Source organism: Lactuca sativa, chromosome 9, assembly GCF_002870075.4.
Source record: "Lactuca sativa cultivar Salinas chromosome 9, Lsat_Salinas_v11, whole genome shotgun sequence".
In the NCBI taxonomy this organism is placed as follows: Eukaryota; Viridiplantae; Streptophyta; class Magnoliopsida; order Asterales; family Asteraceae; genus Lactuca; species Lactuca sativa.
In genome coordinates, this window is record NC_056631.2 from 26,665,586 (window position 1) to 26,673,681 (window position 8,096).

Genomic DNA, 8,096 nt, shown 5'->3' on the forward strand with positions numbered 1-8,096 from the left:
CCTTTTGCATCTAAAATGAGAACAATGGGGGTGTAATCCACTACATGAAGAAAAACGCTCAATCTGAATGCAAACACCATTGCTTTTGTTTTTTTCAAGACATACAAGGTTGCTAGCTTGCTGTTCAAAACGCAATAACAGTTCAGAGAAACAGTTTAGCTTATGGGCTCAATGGAGTTCCAGATATGTGGCTCGATCTAGTGATCTTATAAATTAGGCTTCGATCTAGTGATCTTATAAATTAGGCCGGAGGGAGTGGTGCCACACTCCCTCATTTTACCATGCCCCCTTACCACACTCAATGAGTGGTATACCATAGAGAGAGGAAAGAGAAAGAAGAGAGAGATAGAGAGAAGGAGATAGAGATAGATAGATAGAGAGAGAGAGAGAGAGAGAGAGAGAGAGAGAGAGAAAGAAGCGCTCCCAAGAATGGCCGCACTCCCAAACTGCACTCCCCAAACCGCATAGAGGGGGCGGTGTTTCTTATGCCACATAGACGCCATGTCATCCCTACCGCACTCCACTCCCTCTAGTCTTATATATATAACCTGAATAATACCGTGCATGTTTTTTATCATAGTGATAGGAAATACGTTTTGAATCCTGGATCGATAATCTATTTGAACAATATATAAGCTTGCACCTTCTTCAAAATGCAACCATCTATATAACACTTGTTCCAATCTAGTACAGTTATTTATAAATGATATGTCTATTTTGTATAACTTTAATATAACAATGACAACTCATATTTTAAAGTTTTTTTTCCAATATGTGAACAATATTACCATGAAAAGTAATCAAATTCAAAAGATAGTTTTCTTTTAACATTATTGTCCTTCGAAAAATGTTAGTTTGATCTCATATATCATTTTTTTTCTACCATATGCGTAGTTAATTACTTTATTTACTTATAATTTAATACATTTATTATTGTTATGAGAAAGAGAAACCAGAAGAACAACCACTTTTCACTTGTAAAGAGATGATATTTTTCACTTGTAAAGAGACGATATGCTTGAAGGTATTCAATCACAACCCAAAGACACCAAGAAGGCAAGAAGTTGGGTGGAAACCCAAAGCTGGCGCAAAAGCCGCAAGTTATTGAATTGAATGTTTGACATCTCTTTCAAATAAAAAAAAAATGAATGTTTGACAATCGAAGAGGTACAAAACTCTATAACACTTCTATAATGGAGAGAAATCGATCCCATGCAATGAAAAAAGATCTAAACGGCTTTATATAAGGATATCCTTACAAACTTCCCTAAAGATGCTCCGAAATATCCTTATAAACACGGAATTTTACTACAAAAAATCAATACAATAACAGTGACGTCATTAGCGGCGACGGACACCTTTAGATGCGACATGTAACTTTCGCGTTACATGTCGCCGTTAATAGTAAAAAACTATGATTCGTGTCAAACAGCTAATCTTAACATATCCTTCGATCTGCATCATAATATAATGGCGGAAAACGAACGACTTGAAAACTATATATTAGCAGCGACATTAACGGCGGCGACACTTGTTGCCGCTAATACTAGAAAATAATACGAGGTTTAATTTCCCTCTAGAGGATCGCCACTAAAAACGTAACATCGCCGCTATTGGTCTTATGTCGCCGCTAATGCTTCTCGCAGATATATTTTCTTTTCCTCTTTCTCGCCTCCAATCATGTGTTTGCTCTGATTCCCACCACTTCCTCAATCTTTGGCGTCAACTTTCGAGTTGAACCTTCCCGTCGACCTGCATCTCCAACGACACCACATCACCGGTGATGGAGGCTTCATCAGCAGCGATCCCACTGCCCACGACGACCACAAGTCTGTCCTTCTCCGCCCCTATTTTCTCTTTCTCTTCTCTCTGGTGACCATCTAGTGCGTTTGATTGGCCGATTTTGTGGTTTAAGCATTGTTGACCATTTTCCTCGTGGTCAACCACCACTTTTGGATGTATGTTTAAGTGTATTTGTATGTATATGCAATATGCGTAGGCTGTATGTTTAAGTGTATTTGTATGTATATATATATATATATATATATATATATATATATATATATATATATATATATATATATATATGGATTTAAACATCACTTAACTTTTAAAGGATTATTTAGAATGTACAATGCTATAATGGAAAAAATGAAAAAGAAAAGTAGGATGCTATAATGGAAAGTATATTTGTATGTATATACAATATGTGTAGGATGTATGTTTAAGTGTATTTGTAGGTATATGTATGCATATATTGATTGGAACATCACTTAACTTTTATTCATATTGTATTTCTATATTGTACATCTTATAATTTTGCGGGCTATATATATATATATATATATATATATATATATATATATATATATATATATATATATATATATATATATATATATATATATATATATGGTTTAGTTGGGTGATACTCTTTTACATGATGGTCGAGGTGATGGACTTAGGACATGGAGCTGATGGAGTGGGGGTTCCACCACCTCCAGTAGGCTTTGATCATGGACAACACGATTAGGATGGTAAGTCTTATTATGATATATATTTATTAGCTATTTTATTCATTTATTATAAACTATTGTGACTAATATTTTTCAGCTGAGCTACCAAAAAAAAAGGATTATCTAAAAACATCCAACTCTCAATGTTAATACGAGCAAACAAGAGAGGATCTATGGATTTAGATTTCGACGGAGTGCTCACATTTTCCCATGTTGGGAAACATGGCAATATGTTTACCCATTAGACTGGGCAATAAATGTGGCATAACATCCATTTAACGTATCTAGTTGAGACAATGTTTCCACCACTTTAATGAATGTCACAGTCCTGCATCTGAAGATAAATTATTTATATAATAATATTTTAAGTTTATTTGTGATTGTTATATAATTAACTAACTTTTTTGTATTTGTCATTGTTGTAAAAATCTCGATCAGATCCCAATTAATCTCTGATTAATCCCTAAGCGCTACTCGACCGACTACAAGGCGCCTAGCGATTAATTCATGCATACATAATGAGTGAAATAGTATAATACGACGAAATTTTAGTACTTTAAAGAAGTTATCTCAATAGAAACCATTTGAGGTATGATTAGGGTTTTATTAATCAAATTAACCTATTTTGCTATGATATTTGTGTTGGATTAGTGTCTAAGTCCATAACTATTTTGGTATGTACTTGACCCGATGGTGCATGGTCCTTTTGGGTTGCCTTCACCAAAACAACTTGATAGGATGAATTATGGAGAGAAAGGATTAATTATGATTTATTAATATATTATGAGAATAATATATTAAAGGAGAAATCATATTGTTTAATTAATATTAGTCAATAATTAATTAGGAATTAATTTTGTGGCTAAAAGACATTAATTAAACTTAAGGGACTAGAACTGTCAATTGTATTATGGTTGGATATTGAGCTAATGGACTCTATATTAGAGGGGTGGACGAATTCTATGGGGAAACCCATTAGAAATCATCCTAGGCCTTTAAGGAAGGATTCCATGGATTGCTTAGGGCCTAAGCATCCAAATTTGGGTTTCCTTGTTAGATAACCCTAATAGCCTCACTATTTAAAGATCCCTAGAGCACCAAAAACGTGTGGAAGTAACTCCTTAGGGTTTTGGACGGTTTTGGGCAGCCTCCCCTCTCCTTATTCTTCATCCTCTTGCTCTTGTTGTTTGTGAGCCATTAGAGGAGTGACAATTGTGACTCTAAGCTTTCTAAAGTCATTACAAGGAGGAATTGAGATTGTTATTGCTACATAACAATCAAAGGTAATTCTTTAAACCCTAATTTCAGTTTATAATATGTTAGATCTAAGATTGTAAGTCTTGGATACATTGCATGTACAATAGAAAAACCTAGATCCAAGCATTAAGGTTGCATGAGCACATAGGATGTTCTTATAGCTAAAAACTCATCAGTGGTATCAGATTCTTGATTGGTTTCTGTTGTATGTGATGCTATGTTGAATTATTTACTAAAACTCGAATTTTGGCCTTCTGTTCGAACTGACTCGGCGAATCACTACATGGACTCGGCGAGTCTGCCCTACTCGGCGAGTTCCAATGTGTGACTCGGCGAGTCGGAGCGTAAGACAGAGGAAATTTCGGATTTACTTGCTGTTTTGCATAAGGATAATTACCATATTCGTTTTAAACGGATAAAATATGATTTTTAATGTTTCTAAAAGATTATCCTTGCCAAAACACAAGATAATTACCAATTGATTAGATAATAACTTCCTTATATGATTAAAGATTGATTATTTGTATTAATTGGGTAATTTATCTTGCAAGAAATTGAAATTAGGTCAAATATAGATAATGACAAAATTAATTGTTTAATTTCTATTATTTGTTATTTGATCCTTGTGTTGTGAAAAATTTTCAAATGTGTCCATTTAAGTTTTATGGTTTAAATTTGAACTTAAAGGTTTTGTTTTGAAATTTAAATAGTTAAAACTCTAATGTTTTGAAATGTTTCAAAACTTGGCCTCAAGTTTTGGAATTTAAAAGTTGATTAAAAGTTTAATTTAGAAATGTTAAATTCTAAAACCCTAATATAGTTTTGAAAAGTTCAAATCACACCCTTATGGTTTTATTAATTAATTGAAGTGTATAATTAAAGGAGATTTAGTAAATCCATAAAGTTTTGGTTTACAATTTAATTAAATTAAAAGTATAATTATTAAATTAGAACACCTAGTATTTTAAAAGTGTAAAATACACCCTATACTATACATAACATTAAAAGTCTAATATTATATATATATATATATATATATATATATATATATATATATATATATATATATATATGAGTAAAAGTCAGTCTTATCGTTAGTAGGGCTCATTCACGAAGCTGGTCTGTAAAGGGTGTTTAAGGAAATTGCCTATAAAATGGCGATTGAATGGGTATCCACTCTTACCCACCGCACTCTTGACTAGTGGAGGGTCGTTAGCCGAACGGGTAGGATAGGACAGAAACCATCCATTAAAAGTATAATGAAATACAAAAGTAACTAAATGCTTTTATAAAATTCTCAATCTTAGTTACTTTAGGCAAAAGTGAATTGATGCAATTCCATGAAATTACACTTTGTGCCCTTGCGAAGACGTTAGTGGAGCGCGTGTGGTTAACCGGCACACTAAATGATTCTAAGAAAAGGTAGCAAAGGGTGGCTCAATTTTTGTCATAGATCGGTGGAGCGTGTGTGGTTAACTGGCACATCGAATAGGTGACTGTAACATGTGGGGGCACCATGTAGATTTGCATGGTTATTCACACCCGCTTTGTGATCCTCGGTATCCCAGTCACAAACTAGAGGGGCATATCGAGATTTAAACATGCCATTGAAATGTTCAATGAATCTCAAAAGATCTAGCAATTTTCAATAGATTTAAAACTTAAATTTCTTTTTCGTTTTTCATGGTGGAAATTGGTAAATCGTCATTTACCTACCTTCAAATATTCTACAACTAGATTACGACATCCCTTTTCTAGGTTGTAGTGTATTGTGTTGGATCCTAGCCTCGATGTTTCATTTGGGTGTCACATCGAGGATTCTAATCAACTAACTTGAATTTGTTTTCTCCCGTTTTGTAGATGTCAAAGTATGACAACTATGGTATTCCTAAATCCCGTGGAACAAGCTTTCCACATTAAGATGATATTCTACAATTCGATCGAGGAACAAGAGATCATGCTTCACTTCCTCCACCTCCTCCAATTATTCTCCCTAACCCACAAGTTCGAAGGTTTGAAAAGTTCAAGCTCACTCAAGCCCTTTTGTCAAGTAAACATGAAGAAGGAAAGTCGGTGTGTGCACACATCCTAGAGATGAAGTCACACATTGATAGGTTAAGAATGTTAGGATCCGTTGTCTGTGAGGAGTTGGTTGTTGACTGGGTTCTTCAGTCACTTCCTAACTCATATAGTGAGTTCGTAAGAAAGTACTATATGATAAACCACGACGTGACCCTTATAGATCTCACCTACATGCTTAATGCTGCTGGATCAGCAATGATTTGGCGCACTAGAAAAGCAAAGTTGATTGGTGAATCTGCCTTCCAGACCTCTATGGATATAGGCAATGGCAACGAAAGACATGCCATGATCGAAAAGTTGATCATAAGAGAAAGGCAAAGTCTGAAGTAGTTCCATGTGTTATTCCAAAAGAGTCAATTTGCTTTTATTACCAAGAGAAGGGACATTAGAGACGAAGTTGCCCTATTTACCTAAGAGATCTAAGAGATGGGAGACCCAAAACGTATGGCTCTGCTTTAGGTAAAATCCATTAACTAACTCTTTTAAGTTCCTATTCTAGATTCTTAATACATGATGTGATAAGATTACAATTGATGTTTTATAGGATCAAAGAAAAGGAGAGGAAGCTTAAGGGAAGAAGTGAGCGGAATCTATCGTGAAGAAATGGATTTCAATCGCATTGCTTGAAGATTGGATTCTTGAGCTACTACTTAGAGTTAGAAAAGATTGCTAAGAAATATGTATTAACATAGTTTTTCGATGAGTTGCATAAGGACAAATTTTTCCGCAATAAAATAAAATTTTGTTTTATATTATTTATTTATCCTTATAATGGCATGCATGAAAAATTGATGTTTGAAGATTTCTATTATTAGCAATAATGGATTTGATTCTTAATTATGTTATTTGTGGAAATGTCAAGAATTTACCAAGTAGGGAGAGTTTCTCATCGTCCAAGTTTCAATTGAACAGAAACTTGGAATCATGCAACGTGTATGATGAATGAAAAACTTTCACATTTGGAAATTAGACTAATTCGTTGACAAAGTGTCAAGTGAAGGACTAAGAGATCAAGTACACAAAGTTGTGTGTTGTTCAATTCCACCACAAGAGTAACAAAGATATTCGTCATGATTTACTAAAAGTTTTAGTAAATATGATTATACTTATAAGATTAAGTGTAATTCTGAATTGATTAAAAGAGTTTAAATCAATAGCAGAACGAATAAGAAGAATCAAGTAGGCAGAAAGATAAAAGTTTCTCTATTCTAAGAAGAAGGGAGAGTACCTTTTATTATGTTTTATGATAGGTCTTAATGATTAAGAACCACATCTCAATTGATACTCTAACTGAGTCTTAGTACAATTGTATCTCTAAGAAGAGGAATCAAGGATTGAAGAAATGGTTAAATCAAGAAGTCAATCATACTTCGTTCCAATATCAAGTCTTAGAGTTAAGATTGTGAATTGAGTGACAATTCTTAAGAAGGTTTATAACATTCATCAAATGTGGAATTTGAAAAAAAAAGGTTTTCTTATTACTGAACATTTGAAATTGGAAAGTTGTGATGTCTTAGGTAAGACAAAGACCAACTAGGACCAATTTGTGAAATCTTTAGTCTTGATAAAAGCTATGCTAGCTCTTGAATATTTGTTTGTCGAGAAATGTTTATTGACAAGAGAATCTTATATGTCAAAGAGTCAGTGGGAGTCTTAATGGTCTTGAAAAGTTTCACGAACTAATCAAGAATAAACCTTATCGATCATCACTAGCACACGACTTGAGGTTTACAACCTATCGTGTTGACACTATCTTGTTTATGTGCCGTTCCAATCGAGTTAATTATGCATATGAGTTCTATGATTTCTCATTTGAACGCATAAAAGGCAAGCACCTTGATCAATGAAAAGTACATTGATAGGAAAGGGTGAGCTGCTTAACTACTTGGAAGACATGGTGTGGTGAGCACTCGTGCTACCATAAGGCAAGAAATCAAGATTGAGAAAGGTTCAGTCCATATGAGTTTGAATTTGTCGTAAACTTTGGTTTTGACAAATTCACATGGATAGGAACACATACACCATTAAAATCTAAGTGTCATAAGATTCCCTCCTTCATAAGAATGACTATGAGGAAATGCTTTCACTAAGAGAGATTTTAAGAAGATACTAATTGTGAAAATTGTATTCTCGAATTCGATTATGGTTACGATATCCCTTTCCACAATTTGAATTGTGAGATTTGGCAATTAGTCTGAATTGTTTAGACACACATATGAACTATCTAAGGAAAATGTGTAT